Source organism: Carlito syrichta, unplaced genomic scaffold (assembly GCF_000164805.1).
Source record: "Carlito syrichta isolate Samal-C Ts95f unplaced genomic scaffold, Tarsius_syrichta-2.0.1 Scaffold303563, whole genome shotgun sequence".
Lineage (NCBI taxonomy): Eukaryota > Metazoa > Chordata > Mammalia > Primates > Tarsiidae > Carlito > Carlito syrichta.
In genome coordinates, this window is record NW_007247659.1 from 341,932 (window position 1) to 364,102 (window position 22,171).

Here is a 22,171-nt window from a genome sequence, read left to right on the forward strand (position 1 = left end):
CCTACTTTTAGGAAGGGAGTCAAGGCACTAGCAGACCCTACGCTTTCACCCACATTATGTCTTCTACCTATGGGTTGCTTGTGATAGATTTGTTTGCTGCTTATGAAACAGTCATAGTGAGATGTCGGTGACCAGCACTGATCAAGGGTGGGTTAGGACCCGCACCAGAGAATCTGGACAGCGAGAAGAGACCACTCAGAGGCAGTTCTTCTGGGAACAGTCTGGTCAGGACTGAAGCCAATTTTATTCAAACCTTTTCCAACTTATATACCATTTTCTATACCCTCCAGCGTGTGATAATCACTTGCTAGGGGCGTACAAGTTCCGTGCTTTACAAACTATGCATCACAAGACCACCACGAGATCTGCAATTTCCAAGCAAATAATTCAAATTCCATGATGCCTGCCGTGCTTACATTAAGGTCACAGGTTCACAATTTCAATACAAATCGTTCAAAGTGTTTTCCATAATGTTCAATGAATCATTCATATTATACTCTTTGTTCTAAACCCTGATTAATACAAAAAACTTTTCTAAGTTAACTCTAGGTTCAGTCCAAGTTCACTGACTCCCAATATTTTTAACGATTAATATTATCAACTTAACACTATACTATAATCTATAAGTTTAGTTAAATGACTTAACTGTCAGTTATACTATTAACCTATTATGATTTAACGTAATACCTTATAACTGAGTTAAAACTTATTCTTAAACTACAAAACTTTACTATAATTCATATGTTTCATATGTCTAAACTTTAATTTTTATATGATCTAGTGATTGGACTTTAATACTATGCTATATCCTATTAAGCTAATACCTCATCATTAATTCTTTTATAAATCGTATAGTAATTATTATATTTGAATAATGTAGCAAAAGGAAACAAAACAGCAAGCATAAATTTATGCAATTATGAGTGTATATGTATATATTTTATCCTAACAAGTCTACTCTAAAAATCAAATAGTAGCTGTCACACTCTTGAACAAGGAAATGCAGGGTTGCCAAGATGGCGGCCATGGGCTGAAGCAGACAGAGTTTCGGTAATTAACGAAACAAAAGAAACGTTCTGCCTGGCTAGGGGCAGGGCGACAAAACTATCATGGTAATTTAGTTTCTAATCTTAGCCCTAGGGGAAACAGCTTTCCAAAGCTGACTACCCAGTCTACCAGGAAATAGAAGTTAAAAAATATCTAGAAAGAAGTAAAACTTATAAAGACAGAGAGAAATAATTCTGCTATGCACTTTCCATCAGGTATATTGAGATTTACTTATAAGTTTTACTGCCATGTATGCACACTGGTCACTAATCACACGCCAATATTATAGGTATAACTGATATCCTATGTCAGAGGCGATCTTCCAGATGGGCCTTTACAGGCCTCAGCCATGTAGCTATAGATGTTGGCTCCCAACAAGGTGTCAAAGGTCAGAGTTCAGGGCAGCTAAGGCAGCTGCAATGTGCAAGGCAGAGGACTGTAAAAGAGAGCTACGCAGAGAGAGAGGTCTCAGAATCTGCAAGATGTTCCTTTGAGTCTTTGACTAAGTGAAAACTAAGCTGGATATGTTAAAGTGAGAAATTCTGCAAGGCTAGGCAAAGAAAAACTATCAGGAATTTGTAAGCTGAACAATTCCAAGAATTTGCAAAGAGCTGGGAAAAATTGGAGGGACAATAAGCCTGGGTGGCTCTTCTGATTTTTAGTAGCAACATTAAACAGTAATTTTGCATACTGTGGAGTTGAGAAGTTTTTCACAAGGGTTTTGTAAGCATTGTATGTTTCACGGGTTGCAATATGTAGGACTTCTCTAGGATAAGGTTAGGATAATTAGGATAATTCTTAGTATGACTTCAGTCCAATAGGCTGTCCTTATAAACTGTTAATCCAGTTTATTTCCCTTGAGGAAGAAAAAAAAAACATTGTAGAACAATATTAGAGGGATTAGGAGTTTTGTTTTTTTATTTTGTTCTTTTTTAGGCCTGAGGAAAGAACTTTATCTGTAGATCTCTCAAAGTAATCCATTTCCTGCTTTTATTTTTCCTCATTGTGTGGGAATAGATGGCCAAGAGGTACCTGGGGTATCCATCCCTTTCTACTTGATTTAGTAAGGTAAAATAAAGATGGATGGCTGGGAGTCATTTATCCTATTACACCTGGATATTGTGGCAACATATTAAGGGAGTCATACCTAATTAGATGGAGCAGCCCAGGCTGGCCTCAAACTCTTGGCTTCCAGCTGATCCTCCTGCCTCAGCCTCCCAAAGCTCTGGGATTACAGCATGAGTGACTACACCTTAACCCACGTACTATCTTGAGCACTTAAAATTTTTTAAAAATTTGAAAATCAGCAAATTGGTTATAGAACTGTACACTTAAAATGGCTAAAATGGTGATTGTTATGTTACATATAGTTTACTTAAAAAAAAAAAATCTTAATCAACAGGCTGATACCTTGATACTTTAATTAGGTGGGAAGCAAATATTTTCTCAATTTAAAAAAATGTCCTTTTTTACTCCTTCTCCCACTCTTAATCACCTTCTTTTATGCTGAAATGGCAGCATTTCTAACATATGTCAAGAGCAAGCAACTAAAGAACTACAGGAAATGTTCTGGCATAAATGGTTCAACTGAAACTTACAGGCTATAGTATTACAAAAAAATTACCAAGTATTAGCTTCACATTTTCCCCAAATTCCTAATCCAAATGAACATTCTGTTTTGCAAAATCCTAATTAAATTCTTTCAAGAAAAGCTTTTAGATGTCTCATCTTCTCTCAGCCTAGTCAGGTAGGAACAGTGCAACAGCAGCCCAAATGGATGGCCAAGTTCAGATAGCATTTATATTGATACGCTTCATTCATAAAATGATACTTAACAGGTAAATTTAAGAAGTCTACACTCATCTATCATGTTGAGTCTCAACCCTTTTGTGTGCCATACTAATTTATGGTATAAAAAGAAATTTGATGATCAAAGATATGGTATTAAACCAAAGCCCAATGTGCAATTAGCAAATATAATAGAAGATTAAAAAAATCACTCATGAGTGGAGAGTCTGGAAACATCTCCACAGTGCTAAGTGGCACCAATATGAATATGAATAACATGACAGTTAAGGTAAACCCCATGAAATTTCATAACAAGAATCTTAGCATTGTTATGCATCTGACAAAAAAGTTCCTGAAACTTCAGAAACTCTTCTTTCTGCTAGTTTGGAACTAAATGACAACCTCTATTTAACACCACCAGAAGCAGGAACGTAGCCCAACATCAAAATTACCCAACAACTACTTGGGCCAATGTATTCAGAGAATGAACAAGATGACCCTTAAGGGCATAGGGAAAAATTACCAGCACCTCGATTTTTAGCTAAAAGAGAAATACATTCACTAATATTTGACATCTGGACTTGACTTCAGTGTCCTCATTGAGTCTCTGTTAGATGGCTATGTGTCCCTAACAGGCATACAGGGCAGGTTCACCAGAGAGTATGGACACTGTGATGGGTATTGTGATATGCTGAAGTGGATTTGCAGATTGTATTATCTAGTTTTAACCAAACAAACCCTCATCAAATGGAAAAAGTAATTTTAAAAGACTCTTGCAAAACAAACTGCAACTGCATACAATTCTAATATCATAAGCAAAAGAGGGGGAAAGAGGCTAAAGTTTCTCTTACTCAATGAGATAAAAAGAAATATTATTAGACCTTCAAAAGTGTTGTTGAACAAAAATGCAAAATTATCAAGAATACATTTATTTTCTGTATCAATATGGAGAAAGAATGAAACTATCCCTAAGTGTAAAGTGCCCATTATTGCTGTATTGGCTAAGAATGGAGTGTATGTACTTAAATAATCAAATAAAAAAACAAAATCGGCTGGTCCGAGTGCAGTGGTGTTTACAACTGATTGATTGCAACCAGATACAGATTTCCTGTTCCTTCTCCACTCCTTCTGCTTCACTTGACTAACCAATATATATATATATATAGGTGCTAAAAATTGTATACACATTTTAAGTATGACGTTTGCCCAAAAGATGGCATTAATCAAATGCATGCTAGCATCACCATGGGACAGGCAGGACAGTCAAAGAAAATGGCGGAAGCACAGTTGAGTGAATGTCATACTACACATTGCTACTGTAATTGAATTCAATTTCAAAAAGTAATACATAGATAACATCTAATACTTTTTTGGCACACCATATATATATATATATATTTTATATATGTATTTTATATATATTTACATACATACATACATACATACATACATACATACATACATTTTCCCCCTGCTGACAGAAAAGAAGTCTCATAACAGGTCTATTACTTTATAAATTTTGCAATTGTTTGTTGTTGATTTTCTGTGATAGGTCCTCCCTGACCCTCCAGGCTGGAATGCAGTGTTGTGATCATAGCTCACTGCAGCCTTGAACTCCTGGGCACAAATGATCCTTCTACCTCTGCCCCACAAGTGGCTGGGACTACAGGCTTGTGCCACCACACCTGGTTAATATATATTTTTTTAATTGATGGGATCTTGCTTTGTTGCTCAGGCTTCCAATTGTTTTAAAAACAGTCCAAACCGCAATATGTTTGAACATGAAATGATATTACAAAAAATGTATGTAGTAACTATGTTTACGTAACAGTAGGGAGGAAGAACAAGATAGCTTAGGTCCCATTCTGAAGGAGATTCCCATCCAGGAGCTTAGTTACATCCATAGCCATTTGTGATATCAAGACAAATTTCCAGGTTCAGGTTCTTCTCCTCAAGGTTGTACTTCCCTAAAGCTAGAGGAGATCCTGTGATTGCTCTGGTCAAAGAAACAGGAGCCACATGTCCCTTCTGAGCAGAAACTTGAGTTGCTATCTCCTTTTATGATAGTGACTGCTACTGGCCAGATGGTGGTGACTCAATCTGCCTGGCTATCAGAGGAAGAATGAATCTGTGACTGAGTAGCCTGAAGGAGAAATACACCTGTTTTAAGTGCTGCTTACTACCACAGCTTATCTAGCCTCTCCAGGATAAGGTAGCATGTAGTGATTTTGATCAAGAGTTCTGGGAAAGTCAAGGAAAAACGTGATATCTCACTCAATGTCTGCTCAGACTTGGAAAAAAAAGATGAACTTTTATACAAACCAGTCTTTTCCCCCACTCAGTGACTGGTAGCTGTCAAGTTTGCCTCAAGAACTCAACAAGCTTCTGACTAATTTGCATACATTTTTTTCAAAAGGATCTTAAACCTTGACACAATTTTTTAAACCGAATTCAGTTCTTGGTTTCTACACAGCAGCTCACCACTAAGGAACTCATTCCAGTTCTGGCCATTTTCTGGAGGCTGAGTCTCCCTGACGTGCTTCAGGGCTTCATCAGGAAGAACATTTCTTTGGGGCATCTGAATTACAGATGACCTAGAAGGTAAGCAGAAGAGTGACGTGATCCACTGATGCCTTTTCTGACTTCATCTCATTACATGAAAAAACAAACGTTATGGAAATAATCATAATGCTTAAAGTCACAAGTATTCATGCAGAATCAAAGTTCACATTAAATTATTTCTGTCAAGAAAATCCAATATTTAACCTAAAGAGATTAGATATACTTATGACTGTGCAATAATTAGTAAAGCAAAATGTGAAGACAATTATTCTTTGCATTCCTGAGCCCAGCCCAGCTCTTGCATGTCTCCCTTTCTTCCCTCTCTTTTTTCTCTAATAAACTTTGTTTCAAAACCTTGAAAAAAAATAAAAATAACCAAATAAATAAATATTATTATTATTAGTTTCATAAAAGGACTCAATTATATGTATAATTGCAGGACAGGGTGATCCTCCCTCATCCAAAAATTTGAAACCTTTCAAATTCAAAACTTTCTGAGCACCAACATGACACTCATTGAATCAATTTGGATTGCAGGTTTTCAGACTAGAAATGCTCAAGGAAGTATAATATAAATATTCCCAAACCCCAAAACTCCAAAACAGGAAACAATTCTGGTATTGAGAATTTCAGATAAGGTATACTCACCTGTGTTTTATAAAAGTGACATTTCACTAAAGTGGAGAAACAAATTTTTTAATAAATGTCATTAAAATAACTGCCTAACATATTGTAAGCAAACATAAGTAGAACTTGGCTCTTTTGAGTTTATATTACAATAAAAGATAAATATTTAGACAGGAAAAATAATTTTGGAAGTAAGGAAATTGTGTTGTTTTTTAAAGGAAAACTGAGGCTGGGCACAGTGACTCACCCCTGTAATGCCAGCACTTTGGGAGGCTGAGCCAGGCACATTGCTTGAGTACAGGAATTTGAGACCAGACGGGGCAACAAGTGAAATCTCATATCTACAAAATAAAAATAAAAAATAAAAACAAAAAAATTAGCCAGACATGGCGGCGCATGCCTGCAGTCCCAGCTACTTGGGATGCTGAGGTATAAGGATCGCGTGAATCCAGGAGGTAGAAACTGCAATGAGCCTTGGGCATTGCTATTATGCCACTGCCCTCTGGCCTGAGTGACATAGTGAACCACAACTCAAAAAAAAACCCCAAACAAACAAAAAAAAAAACCAAGAAGAGAAAACTGCCACCATTAGCAGAAAACTTAAAGAGAATACTGCTAGCTTTGATTATAAAAAGTTTTAAAATACATTTTGTTAAGAATACGATATTGGTGCCGGGCTCGGTGGCTCAGCCTGTAATCCTGCGCTTTGGGAGACTGAGGTGAGTGGATTGCCTGAACCCGCAGGTTCGAGACCCACCTGGGCAACTTGGTGACACCTCATCTCTACAATAAGTAAAAAATCAGCCGAGCGTGGTAGCACACGCCTGTAGTTCCAGCTACTTGGAAGTCTGAGGTGGAAAGATCGCTGGAGCCCAGCTGGTCAAGGCTGCGGTGGCTGGGAGCAGCCACTGCACTCCAGTCTGGGTGATGGAGTGAGACTCCAACTCAAAAAAAAAAAAAAAAAATTCCAGCACTTTGGGAGGCTTAGGCAAGAGGACAGCCTGAATTCAAGGGTTTGAGACCAGCATGGAAAACTTGGGAAGACTCCCTCTCTATAAATTAAAAAAAAAGTCACGTATAGAAGTGCACCCCTGTGGTTTCAGTTACTTGGAAGACTGAGGCACGAAGTTGACCTGAGCCCAGCAAGTTGAGGCTGTGGTATCCATGAGGGTGCTACCTCACTCCAGCCTAGGTGATAGAGTAAGACTCTGACTCAGAAAAAAAAGAGCGGAAAAACCTAGAGACATGGATGGGAGATGAAAATGTTGTTGCTTTAACCAAGTATTAGATTCCTATAGTCTTCATTCATGTTATTGGCCAAGCAACAAATTTTTAGCTGAATTTCTAAAATAACAAAATTGAGGCCAGGCATGGTGGCACACATGTGTAATCCCAGCACTTTGGGAGGATGAGTCAAGAGGACTATTTGAGCCCAGGAATTCAAGGCCAGCCTAGGCAACAGGAGCAAGACTTTATCTCTACAAAAAAATAAATAAATTAGCCTGGCATGGTAACATGTGCCTGTAGTCCCGGCTACTCAAGTATCTGAAGTGTTTGAGGGATCACCTGAACCAAGGAGGTCGATGCCGCCATGAACTATGATCATGCCACTGTACTCCATTCTCGACAACAGAGTGAGATCCCAACTCAAAAAGAAAAAGAAAAAAAGAAAAGAAAAACAAAGAAAGGAGAACTTCAGGAGATAGGTTATATGCCACCACATCTTACTTCCCAGTCACTCCTTAACACCTAAAAACCAACCACTGCAGTCTGTCCCCCAAACCCATCTCATGCACATCTCTTTGTAAAGGATTTTATTCCAAGGTCATAATAACCTGGGTATAGATGGATTCTCTTTACCTTAGAAAGTCTGTCCCCTAAATCGCTCTTAAATGTATCACATTCATCCCTCATCTTTGCCATTAAATTGGCCTTCCATATCTGCAGATACAAATAAAAAATATTCAGGGGAAAAAATAAAAATTAACAATATAAAAACACAAACGTTATAATGCAGTATAACAATTATTTGCCTTGCATAGTATTAGATATTGTAAGAACCTGTGGATGATTTAAAGTACACAAGAGGATGCGCATAGGTTATATGCAAATACAACACCGTTTAATGTAAGGAGCTTGAGCATCCAAAGATTTTGGTATTGGAGAGGTGTCCTGGAACCAATCTCCCATGGATTCCACGGGATGACTGAATTCTAAACTCCTTTTAAAAACTCAGCAATCAATGCGATTCACTAACTTTTCTGTGAAGCATAAAAGAAAAAAAGGGGAGTTCATGAATAAATATGCTCTATCCAAATATCTCATTTTTATTTAGCTTGTTGGTGTGGGAAGGTAGTCATTCCTAAATATAAACAAATAATCAAGAATTATAACATTCAAAGAAAAGCCTCCAATACAGAAAATAAGTACTGTGAACAGAGATAATACAAAGAAAATTTTCAAAAGAATTTTGATGTCCTCCCATATCTAAAATAGAGTACATCTATAAAACAAGAAACCATGTTTAAAAAAATCAAGAAAGGGCTTGTGGAAATCAGAAACATGAGAGCCACAATAAAAAACTCAACAGAAGGGTTAAGAGACAACTCTTTCAGATTAGCCAAAAAAAATGAATAGTCAAAAAGTCCATATCCAAGTTGCAGAGTTCTAGAAAAATAGGAGGCAGAAGACACCAGAAACACAAGAACCAAAAGTTACCAATTTCTACAATGAAAGAACTCACACAGAATGAATTAAAAATGACCGACATGGAGGCATATCATACACCTTCAGAACATCAGGGACAGCAGAGTATCCCAAATGTTTCCAAAGGAAAAAAATAAATATCACACAAAGAATGAAAGTTCGAAGGGCATCAGACTTCAACAGCTGCTCTGTGTATTAGAGGAAAATGAAGAAATGCCTTGCCTGCCCTCCCTGGGACCCTCATGGCTGGGTTCTAGGGCAGAAGTATTACTCAATAATATATAAATGCCTTTACAATTCTGTGGGAAAATAAATCTAATACTCTCTGCTCAGCCAAGCTGTCAAATAAAAATGAGGTACAATAAAGGTATTTCCAGGCATGCAGAGTCTCAAAACCATCTTCTCTCTAAAAAAAGATTAAAAACATGAGATCCAGAACACTAGGTAGAATGGAATAAAAATGTGACAGGAAATCCCGGAAGGAAAGTGAGCAGCGAACCAGAGCAATCCAGGCTGTTACATCTCATGTATGTGAACACTGGGAAGCTAACAGTAATTCTTCTTACTGAGTACTTAAGAAAAACGTAAAAATACATACATAGAAAACAAACAAACAAAAAGACAGAATTATTAATTCTAGGGTGGGAAAAACTACACAAAAAAGAAAAATATCATAGAATATAACTTAACTCCACAGAAAACAATAAACATAGTTGGAAAATAAACAATCATCGCTGTTTTGCCAAAAATGTGTGACATAACTCAATTAGGAAGACTAGGGGACAAGACGACTTAAAAGAGGCAAAGGGTCTTCTATTCTAACAGAGAGTAAACAGTGCCTCCAATTGATTTATCAAGAGATGGCAGCATAAGCTTATTTAAAATATGAAAGTAAATGCCAAAAGAAATCACTAAGAGAAAGACAGCTGAATGATGCTCTCCCCGAAGTGTCCACATCCTGCCCTTCAGAACCAAATAAGGAAAAAGGGTCTTTGCAGAAGAAATTAGGTAAAAAATCTCCAGAGAAGATCATCTTGGAGATTATCCAGACAGACCCTAAATGCAATAACAGGTGTTTCTGCATCAACCTTATAAAATGGGGAAGGTGAGGTGAAGACAGAGCAGAGACAGATACAGCCAAAGGCCACAAACATTTGGAGTAGTCAGAAGGCAGAGGAGATGAGGAACACAATCTCCGAGAGAGCCTTGAGAGAGAGCATGGCACGCCCTGATTTTGGACCTCTAGCCTCCAGAACTGAGACAGAATATATTTTTGTGGTCTTAAGTCATTCTGTTGTCATTTGTTAAGGCAGCCTTAGGAAGACAATAGAAGGAATGAAAATGGTTGCCTCTCAAGAACAGAACTAAGCAGGGTTGGCAGAAGAGAGTTAATTTTTACTAGTAAAATTTGATTTTATCCTATTATATATGTGTAAACAATAAAATCATTTTTAAAATTTGTTTATTTTTGAGACAGGGCCTCACTCTATCCCCCATGCTGCAGTACAGCAGCAATCATAGCTCACTACAGCTTCAAACTGTGAGGTCAAGTGATCCTCCCACCTCAACCTCCCAAGTAGTTGGAACAGTGCACTCTACTATACCTGGCTCATTTTGTATTTTTTGTAAAAATAGGGACTCGCAATATCGCTCAGGACAGTCTCAAACTCCTGGTCTCTGGTGATCTTCCCTCCTTGGCCTCCCAGAGGGCAACATTTTTAAATTAGCAAATTAACTCATACCGAAGTATTTTTCCAAAACACTTAACTACCTAGTTAAGATCACTCAAACGCAAAGACTGAAGTAGGAGCCCATGCAGGCAGGGAACACGTCTCTCTTGGTCATCCCTGTATCTCCAAGGTCTAGCACAGTACATGGTGCACTGAAACACTAAATAAACATATATGTAGATAAGTGAAACAATCAACTGATATTGTTGACATACAAAAGAAACCTGGTTCTTCTTCCCAGAAAAAGAATCAATATCAAAATCTTTTCACTTTAGGTCCCAGTCCTATAACAATAGTGCAAAATTGCTTATCATGCTATAATTACTAGTAACCTATGTACGTTGATAAGTTTGGATTGTTGCCTGCTCCAAATCTCACACTGAAATGTGATCCCCATTTTTGAAGGTGTGGCCTGGTGGGGGTGAGTTAATCATGGAGTGGATCCCTCACGAATAGCTTGATGCCTTTCTTGAGGTAAGAAGTCAGTTCTCCGTTTTTTTTTTTTTTGTGTGTGAGTTGGAGTCTCACTCTGTCGCCCAGACTGGAGTGCAGTGGCCGCTCCGGGTCACCGCAGCCTCAACCTGCTGGGCTCCAACAATCCTTCCTCCTCAGCCTTCCAGTAGCTAGAGCTACAGGCACGCGCTACCACACACGGCTAATTTTTGATTTATTGTAAAGATGAGATCTTGCCAAGTTGCCCAGGCGGGTCTTGCAATCCGGGTTCAGGCAATCCGCTCACCTCAGCCTCCCAAGGTGCGGGATTACAGGCTGAGCCACCGAGCCCGGCTGAGTTCTCCTTCTATAAGTTCACAGGAGAGTTGGTAGTTTAAAAAAGCCTGGCACTTCCTCATGTCTTTCTTGCTCCTGCTCTTGCAATGTACCCCGTGTGCTCCCTCTCCTTCAACTGTGACTGTGAGCTCCCGAGGCCTCACAAGAATATAAGTTAGACAGCCTCAAGTTTTTCTTTTTCTTTTCCTTTTTTTTTTTTGAGTTGGAGTCTCACTCTGTCGCCCAGGCTGGAGTGCAGCAGTATACTCATGGCTACCCCAGTGTCGATCTGCTGGGCTCTGGCAATACTTCTGCCTCCACCTTCCAAGTAGCCAGAACTACAGGGGTATGCTGCCACGTCCGCTAATTTTTGATTTATTGCAGAGTCAGGTCTCACCAAATTGCCTGGGCTGGGCTCGAACCCATGGGCTCAGGCAATTCACTTATCTTGGCCTCCCAAAGTGCTGGAATTACAGGCTGAGCCACCAAGCCTGGTCCAGGTATTTCAATGCAAAATGGACTCATATGCATATATTTCATTGATAACTATAATGGCACCTTCCTAGGATTTTTCTTCCATAAATCACTATGGACATATGGTTCTTTTCTACTTAATGATAGAGTTGCCTAAAACAATACATTTTTAAACTAATCTCATGCCAGCTTATTTGATGTGACTTTAAATCAGAATCAATTTTAAATCCTATGCAGAAATATTTTCCAATATATCATGTTTACCTTTTGATACAACTTCCAAAAATACATTAATGGTTTTCTTTCCTGTACTGAAAGCATAGCACTAAAAAAAATGTTCAATAATGACCTACCTAAAACTTTTGGATTTATTAGGACACTGTATTAAGGAAAAAATGGTTTTGAAATGCCATGCCCAAGAAACACAATGATAGACTGTAAGAGAAATTACTTGAATATTTGAGATGGAGGTTAAAGTTAAAAATTCTACAAACTGTCCAACACCACTTCTATTTTACTACAGAAGTACTTACACAAGCCTTCACAGGAGAGAAGACAAAGATCAGAAAAAGTACTCAGGGTCTGAGGAAAAGATCAATAGCCTATGGGTAGTTGATTTGCATAGCAACGCTTTTAAGTTTTTTAAATGTCATCTCTCAAATGATGACTTTCCAAAGCAGCTAATGAAGTTTGGAATCTTTCTAAAAATGTAGATGTAAGTGGCCAGTGATCCCAGCAATGAATTATATTATTCGTTATATGTACAAAGAGCCAGGAAACCAAGAAGGCAGAAAGAAAGTAGAAACACAATTCAATAAAGACAATTTTAACATCAATTTCCACTGTAATTTTTGAAAGTTATTAGTAGAAATGTTCATTTCAGGCCATACAAATGCTTTTAAAGGATGTCATTTAGCACTCCTCTTATCTTTCTTGTTCATTGACTTTCCAGTCTCACTCCACAAGCCTCTAGTTGTAACCTTCCTCTCAACACTAATAATTCAGTTAACATATGACCATGTCATCTAGATGGTATGCAGTCATTCCAAAATGAGGTGCAACCCTGTAAAAAAAAAAAAAAAAAAAAGTTAATTATCTTGAACTCAGAATTAAAAATAGAAATATTTTTAGCCAAAGTCATTTTAGTTGTCTTTTACCTTTCCTGTCTTATAATTAATACACATTACTAATCTAGGATCTTGTTGGGTTTCTTCAGATAAACAACAAATAACTTCAGAGGCAGAGATTTCAAAATAGAACTCAAACTTCAATAAGCTATCTGTTTCTTAGGCTCTTTCAGATTGCACACTCCAGAGAACACTCAGTTAACCTCATATTATAATGGTTTATCAGTAGTATAAGTGAGTTCACAGGAAAACAACATAGCCAATTTAGCCTCACAGAGAATTAGAATATCATTCATTCTCTACTGTTTAGGATAAAAACACAAAGTTAATTGTATAAAACTATATCAGAAAAACACTTATGGGCTTATGAACCAAAAGGTTGGCTGTGTGCCTAAAATTCTGAATAAGAAAGAGTCAAACAATTAGATTGGCCCCAAGAGAGAATGTAAAAGCAACACCTAAGGTGGAAGAACAGCCAAGCATAAGGGTATCTATGGACATCTAGGGATCTGGGTATACCGCTCAACCAGGAATCACCAGATGAGGTAAGGGTAATCTTTAAGAGCAAAAACCTAACCAACCATACTGCCTATTGAAGTTGAAGAAAAAAATGAAAAAAACTGAATTTAAAAAATGTGGTACATGTACACAATGGAATATTATGCAGCTATTAAGAAGGACAAACATATGGACTTTGCAGCAACTTGGATGGATTCAGAGTCGATCATACTCAGTGATCTATCACAGAAACAAAGAACAGCGTACCACATGCTCTCACTCATAAGCGGAACTTGAACGTTTATCATACTAGGAGAAAGGAAATGGCAGTAGTGGGAAACTGCTAGGGGAGGGGGAGTGGGATTGCCAGTTGAGGGAAACTGCCATGGGAGGGGGGGCCATACCTCATCAACAAGGGTACCTGCATAATGAACATTTGTATACCTAACCTTGAATTGTAACCCACCTCTTTAAAATTAAAAATTAAAAAAAAGAAAGCAAATGAATTTTTTAAAAAGAGCAAAAACCTGGTGCTGTCCCAATTAATCAGCCAGGAATCTTGCCAGCAGGGTTGCCAGCTAACAATTTAATAACCCAGCTATGAGACAGTAGAATTTACAAATAGTTGTAGTGAAAAGTCAGAACAGGATCAAATAACTTTGGTAAGACGGATAGCAGGCCAATTAAATCTCTGAAAAACATGACAAATGCTTGGAACCTTGGATCTGACATTTCTCAGGCCAGTCCTAGCACTTTGCCAGGCCAGAATGGTCAGTTTGTATTTCAGATGATGTCTGACTGTCAAGGTTCATGGAACTTCATTATTGATACAGAGACTTTCATTTGCCTCATGAAGTTAACAGTCCTGAGAATGTGGGCTTTGGGAAAATGAGAATTTAGATTTAAAAAGGATAAACACAAATACCAGTTTAAAGAGGCCGATTTAAAGATGAGGTAGAAGAAGTAAACACTGACTGGATTTGAGGGAATAATTTTTTCATTTAATAAGTATTGGGGGGGCTGCACAAAGTAAGATTACTAGAGAGTTAACAAAGTGGTTAATAAAACCAGTAATTTATAGAGGTTGGTAAAATCCATGGCTTGTGTACGCATGGAAACTAAAGCTCTAGGAAGCCTAAGAATGGATTCCTCATGAAATTAAAGTGACAGATATCTGGCTTTCACTGGCCTGGACACACAGATGTTTTTAGATGAAACTCCACAAACTGTAAACAACAGAGTGGACACCTCATGAAGCACTAATGTACAGTTTCGTACTATAGCTTCTGGGGCCCACCAGCAATAGTCTAAAGAAAATGAAGCCAACAAAGAAACCTCAAGCAACAGAACAGTTCAGTATGTGAATACTCTCCACATCATAAAAGCATGATCAATAATTAACCAGGGGTTAGAGAAGGGGAAGGAGAGGCAGAAGGGGTGTTAAAAGGGCTGGGTTGAATAAAAATGAAAAAAATACCAGATGAGATGACAGTGCCATGCAAGGGAATTAAGTTTCTTAAGAGGAAAGCAGTAGACTGGGACAGAGCCAAGTGAATTTGGTCATGACCTAGTCCAGCAAGGTTCTGCAGTGAACCCATACTACGGTGACACAGACCACCAGGTGCCAGGGGAACTACTTGAGTCAATAGCTGGAGCACAAGCTTTGGCCTTAGCAAGTCCTGAGGATCTCTTTCATCTCTTCATTTTACCTAGTGTCAACACTCCTACTTTATATGTCTCTAATTCCAAAAACATGCATTGTCAAGTTTAGTATGTCTGAAATTGGGATGCACTTTTAAATAGATGGCATCTGAGATTAAAGAATCTATGATATTGCAACTACTGAGCTGATCTCAATACATGAAAGAGAGAAGAGACCTGCAGCCTCATGGGTGCACAGCAGTAGGGAGATGACCTAGGGTCCAACCTGTCAGTTACTGGAGAGTACTGAAAACCTGGTACAAGAGGGGGTGACTGAATATCTAGATCTAGTTGTGCCTCCCATTTGCCTGACTCGTTAATGCTGAAGACTTTACAAGTCAAAAGCAACCACACTGCCCAGAGGATTCTGTCCTTAGACAAATAGCTACCCTCTATGTAACAATCACAACAACATGTAGTCTAGGCAAGAGGGTTGCAAATTCAGGGCATGAATATGTGTGTAAATCCTCACAAAACTTATGACTCATCTATCAAGCCAAGCAAGCCAGCCACTTTTAAAATGGTACAACACGTGGGGGAAATTTAGTAACTTTTGGCAATATCAAGCAGCTTATGATTTGGATGAAAAAGCACAATTAGCTCTATTTGCAACTATATTGTGATGATAAAGAACAATCAAAGATGCTTATTAGAGCCAATTCTGAATACATATTCAGCAATGCTACACAGCTCTTGCACTTGGAAACCAATAATCACTTCCACCCCGAATGGGTTTGAAGTTTTGCCAAATCAATGGAGAAAATATCCTCATGCCTTGGTTAGCTCCAAGATAGGGTACTAGTGCTCAAAGTTCAGGGTTACACTAAGGAAGAACCCTGGTCAGACCATCAGTGAGCTGAAGAAGCAGCTGCAGAAGCACTAGGGATATCAGTAGGCATAGGATCTTGAGAATGTCCCTACTCAATGTAGAAGAAAAACACAGAACTGAGGAAAGTTGAAAGATCACAAAAGGGAGCACCTCCCAATCACGGATTAGAAGGATGAATCCCAGGATACAATACAATGAAAAAAGAAGATCACAAGAGAGCTACTTTGGGGCTCTAAAAGTTCAAAATTGTTATCAGAAATACATTCCTATGTTCAAAAAAATAAGGATGGGAGAGGACATAGACATCCCAAGTAGAGCTGGACCATCTACTATCCCCAAAGAACCCACAGAAGCATCATTCTATTGGGTTCCTAAGTCCAAAGCAGGGGAGAATGAGTAGGAATAGAGAATGCCATTAAGATCCCAATATGGCTGTACTGGTGAGTTGGGATACTAGGAAATCTAAAACAGGCACATCTGAAGGTGATACCATGTGCAGCTCACATGCCTCCAACAAAACTGGAGAACACAGAGCACAGACGATGGAATCGGAGACCCCAGGAAACTACTTCAAAACACCTCTCTGTCTTAATAATAATAACTATCAATTACCAATAGGAGGAGACTTTCCCAATTAAGCACCATCTAAGTTGACTACAGGGGCCTGCTAGAATCAATCTTCTGCTGTTGGGAATCCCCAGTGTGAGACTCAAACAAATGGTAAACCTTTAGGACAGACATCACAAGGCCAACTCATTGAAATGGATGAACTGTACTTTTCACATAGGATACCATCCAGAAGCACGGGGCCCAGCAGAAAGAATGAATGGGACACGAATAAAGGAAGTCATGGTCTAGGGGACATGCTCAGCAGACACAATGCTTCCCTTAGTGGGCAGGGTCAAAGTTGAAGGAACAGAGACTACAGGAAATCCAACATTCATTGCGCAGAATCCAGCTTTTTCTCAATGAAAAGACTGATAATTATTTGGATGTCCATTTACCTGACTCCTTTTTTTTCTTTCAAGTGGTTCAACTTGAATGGGAAATGCCCCCTAAAACTGCAAACCCTGAGAAGAGTTCTCACCACTAGAGTTAAAAGTCTCTCTCTCTATATATATATATAGAGAGAGAGAGAGTACAAATAGATGAGGGATAAGTAAGAAGTGTCAAAATATTTTTCTTCAGGTATTAATAAAAACATTTACACAATGGGAAAATGCACATAATATATATTCTACATGAGAAAAAGATACAAAATAGTATAAAGTATCTTAATTAGAAATTATATAAATATATATGCATAGAGGTGGTATGTATATATTTATTGCTAAAAACTTTTGTAAAAGTTCATATCCTTTAACACAACTATATGTGCTGTGCACATAATTTACTTACAAAGATACTGATCAGCCAGGCTCAGTGGCTCAGCCTGTAATCCCGCACCTTTGGGAGGCTGAAGTGAGAGGATTGCCTGAGCCCGTGGGTTCGAGACCCACCTGGGCAACTTGGCGAGACCTCATCTCTACAATAAATCAAAAAAATTAGCCGGGCGTGGTAGCACGTGCCTGTAGTTCCAGCTACTTGGAAGGCTGAGGTGGAAGGATCGCCGGAAGCCAGCAGGCCGAGGCTGCGGTGTCCAGGAGTGGCCACTGGGCCACTGCACTCCAGTCTGGGTGACAGTGAGACTCCAACTCAAAAAAAAACACCAAAACAACAACAAAGATACTGATCACATCATTTATCACAGTAAAACACAAAAACACTCAAAATTTTTAAAAGGGATCAAATTCAGCATTTACCAAACGTGTTGTGTGTGTGTGTGTGTGTGTGTGTGTGTGTGTGTGTCTGTGTCAGTGTCTCACTCTGGCTCTCACAGTTTCTACCTCCGGGGCTCAGGTGATCTTCCCACCTCAGCCTCCTAAGTAGCTGGGAGTACAGGCATGTGTCACCACGCCCACCTACTTTTTTGACTTTTAAAAATATTTTGTAGATAAGAGTCTTCCTCCTGCCTTGGCCTCAGAAGGGCTGGATTACAGGTGTGAGCAACTTCATCTGGCCATTGTTCAGACCTACAAGGTAACAATTATGATAGTGGCAGTAATCTGACAGAGAAAGGAAAAATCCTTTACAGAGAAAGGAAAAACAGGCAAAGGGAAAATAAATATCAACCAGAAAAATTAGCTGGGTATTAACCAGAAAAATTAGTGAAAATAAGTATCAACCAGAAAAATGCTTGTAGTCCCAGCTACTTGGGAGGCTGTGGCAGGAAAATCACTTGCACCAGGAGGTCAAGGCTACGGAGAGCTGTGACCCTGACACTGTACTATAGTCTGGGTGAGAGAGTAAGCTCCTGTGGGGGGGGCAGAGACAGAAAGAAAGAGAGAGAGAAGAAGAGAACGGCAATGGGAGGGGGAAGGAGAGGAGGAAAGAAAAAAAGAAAATAAGTGGAGAAAAGGAAGGAAAGGAAGGGATATAAAGGAAAGGGAAGAAAGAAAAACGGGGGAAGAAGAAGAAAGGGGAAGGAAAAGAGGGAAGAAGGGAGGAATGGGAAAAAAGGAAGGGGAAGCAAGGAAAAGGAAGGGTGGAAGGAGAAGGCAGAGGAAGGAAAGAAGGGTAAGAAAGGGAAAGGAAGAAGGGAGAAGAAGGAAGGGGAAGGGAGGAGAAGGATGAAAGGGGAAGAAAAGGGAAGGAAGGAAAGAAAGGATGGATATGGGGAAGGAAAAGGAAGGAAGGGAAAGAAGGGGAAGGAAACAAGGCAAAGGGAAAGAAATGAAGAGGAAGGAAGGAAGGGGAAGGAAGGAGAAGGGGGAAGGAGGGAAAGGATAAAGAAAGAAAAAAAAAGAAAGAAAGTAACTGAACTACAAAAAAGAACAGGTGGAGACAGTAAAGAAAAGAACTCAAGAGCCCACTCTTTGGGTGAAAAACACCTGGCAATTCAAATCAACCTCAGCTCTGCTACATACCCTTGTCATTAAATTTCTGACACGCATTTTCTTCCCATAAAACTGCAGTAACAGTTGTGAAGATTAAATAATACTTGGAAAGCACAGATCATGGCAGATAGCATTTGTTTAGAAATGACAAATACGTACAATTAGAATGAAATGGGAATGCAGATTGCAGGCTCTCATACCTAGAATGCACAAGCAAAAGAGCAAGATGAAATAGAGAGACCCAGGGTGGACTGGAGAAAACCGGACAATGTCCTCCCCCACAAACTAAGGAAGCTCTCATCATCTGCTGCCAAGTGTCAAGTGTGGGACTACTCTTGACACAGCTTGTGATTTTTATCCAAAGACGGCAGATATGTCTACTTCTGAATAAAATTTCACATCTTTGAAACACTACAATTAACTCAAGTTTTACTACCACAAGGCGTAAACAAAACAGATCTGCAAACCAGTTTGCAATTTCTGAACTAAACCTTTTACAAAACATACTACATTATATAGCTTTTCAATTGCTATTAAAATTTCAGCATAGGTATAAAGTACGCAAAATCATTATCATTTTGTTTTATGTATGAAACTTTTCAAAATAAAATCCCTAAAACACAACAATCTACTTTCTATATAATGTTGAATTCTGATGTGACCAACGTTTTAGAAATGGCTTTCTAATACACTTGTCCAGCAAAAGAAAATATCAGGTTACCAAAGCAATTGAAGTTTACTACTATATGCAAACCCAAAGTCGTGTTAGTGATGCCAATCTCAGCTCATACCCTCTTTTTGAAAACTTGCCCCATCTACAAAACCTGGGGAAAAAGATAAGTGCACTCGCCAAATCTAATTGACCAGGATAGGCAATTCCAAGTTTCCCTCATGAGTATCTGATATTGGTATACAGAGTCAGTTATTTGGGCAAGGAGAGTGGAGCTGTAACTATCTGTGTGATTTCAGAACCTACTGGCCATTTGGTACAAAGGTAAGCAGAGAAGGAAGGTAAACAAAGGAAAACAGAAGAAATATGCAAAATAGAAATGAGAGACAATATGAGGTCCTCTAAGACATACAGAGACAGACAGACACACACACACACACACACACACACACACACACACACACACCACACATAGAATACCATACTAATTACAGGAGCATTCCTACATGGTTGGGATGGACCTTATTTCTATGAAGTACACCTGTATCACCTTTTACTTAGGCTACTTTGAATGAATTTCTGTTCTTGCAAACAAATAATTTCTAAGAAGGTAAGACAAAAAGGAATTAGTATTTAATCTGAAGAAGAGTGTGATAAATTAAGGAGCATGTTGTAATCCCTAGTGCAACCACTTAAAACACACACAAATGCAAATTTTAAGGATAATTTAAAATAGTGTAATTTTCTATTTACCACAACAAGCAGAAAGGGAGGAACAAAAAGTACATCTTGACATAGGAAACAGATAGCACAGTGGCTGGTGTTAATCCAGTCTTATCAATAATTGCATTAAATATGAACAGATTAAATTCTACAATCAAAGGAAGATTGCAAGACTGGACAGAAGTTCCAACCATATGCTGCCTACAAGAAAGATACGTCAGATTCCAAGATGTACACATAGATTTAAAAGAATGAAAAAAGATATGCCATGCAAACACTAATCAAAAGAAAGCTGGGAAAGATACATTAATATAAGACAACAGACATCAGAGTAAAGAAATTAAGAGGGACAAAGATGGACATTTCATAATGATAAAAAGCTCAACAATCAGGAAGATATAACAATTATAAACAAATACATACACACTTAGCAACAAAATCTCAAAATACAGAAAGCAAAAGTTCACAATAGAAAAAAAGAATAGACAATACAATAATAGTAGTTGAAGACTGCACTGCCAAGAATTCATAGAAGTTGCAGAAAACCATAAAGATGCACAACTAAACACTATAAACCAACTTAACCTAACTGACATTTGTAGAAGCCTCCATTCATCAACAGTAAATAGACATCTGGAATATTTTTCAAGGTAGACCACATCCTAGCCTATACAACTGTTAATTTAGAAGGACTGAAATCATACAAAGCATGTTTACTCCAAGGGAAAATTAAAAATCAACAGAACCAAGTCTGGGATATGTCCACTTAAGAATTAATCTACATACTTCCAAATCCATGGGCCAAATAAATCACAAGTGACATTAGAAAATATTTTAATTGAAAAAATAAAAACACAAAATATCAAAATCTATAGGAAGCAGCTCCAACAATGCTTAGAGAAAAATCGGGAGCTTTGTTAAGTACCTGCAATACAAAGGAATAAAGGTCTCCAATCAACATCCTAAGCTTCTACCCTAAGAAACTAGAACAGGTACCCAAGCGGGATGCGGGAGACGCGATGGGGGGGCCAGTTCGAGCCCGGCCTGGAGCCTGAAGGAGACAGGGGGCTGAGGGCTGGGAGGCGGGGCCCGGGCGGCTGAAAGGCAGGCTGCTGGCCGGGTGGGAGGAGTAACTGCATTCTCTTCTGGAGCTGACCCTCGGCGGCGGCGGCGGCGGCGGCGGCATCTTGCAGGCCGGGTCTTTGGGGACCGCCGAGTCGCAGCACCCGCCGGCTTCGCGCCCTAGTCCAGCTCAGTCGCTTCCTCTGGCAGAAACATGCCGAGCGCCGGGCGGCGGAAGCGGGGCGGGGCCCGCGGTCTCCTGCGGCTGCTGCAGAGCCGTTTGCACCCCCAACGGGCTCCCTGTGGTAGGCGGGAAGCCAGGATGGACCGACGGGCAGTGCCGCCGTCCTCTCAACGGATGCCGATCCCCGCCCCGCTCTGTTCAGACGTGATCCGGGATGGGCGCCGACAAGGACCTCCCGGAGCTGTGGCGGAGGCAGCCGTCTTCTGTCATCGCTTCCTGCCGCGGGGTCGCTGCGGGGAGAACCTCCAGCTCTCGGCATCACCGCGACCGCGCCCCTAGCGGCCGACAAGGCGCGCAAGGTGGGCTAGGAGGCCACGCACGGTCATGTCGCATATCCGATACGTGTGCGCAGTGGTGGCCGCACCCGCCGGTTTCCCAAGGAGGCCACCTACGGCGACCTTGTTCCCATGGGGTCCACCAGCTCGGGTTCCCTGGCAGCCACCGGTCCGCGGCCGAGGAGCGAGCTGGACGCCATCGTGGGGCTCTGGGAGTCCTGAATCCCTACCGGGTTGGTGAAGAGTCCACGTGTATGTACATTTTTTGAGGCTGCCCTTATCGATCCATTCCATAAAGCTATGAGAAGAAATCCAGACACCGGATGGATCACCAAGCCAGTCCACAAGCACCTGGAGATCCTCGGGCCGACGTCCTCGGGCGCCAGAGCCTCAGCCCTGGGAAG

At 39.7% G+C, this 22,171-nt stretch overlaps 1 protein-coding gene and 1 pseudogene across 1 annotated transcript in view; one reads left to right on the forward strand and one right to left on the reverse strand.

Annotated features, from left to right (window-relative positions):
- Positions 1-21,751, reverse strand: part of LOC103261023 — a 26,173-nt pseudogene extending 4,422 nt beyond the window's left edge.
- MGAM (maltase-glucoamylase) overlaps positions 1-22,171 on the forward strand; it is a 210,499-nt gene that overhangs the window by 81,134 nt on the left and 107,194 nt on the right. The window lies entirely within an intron of this gene.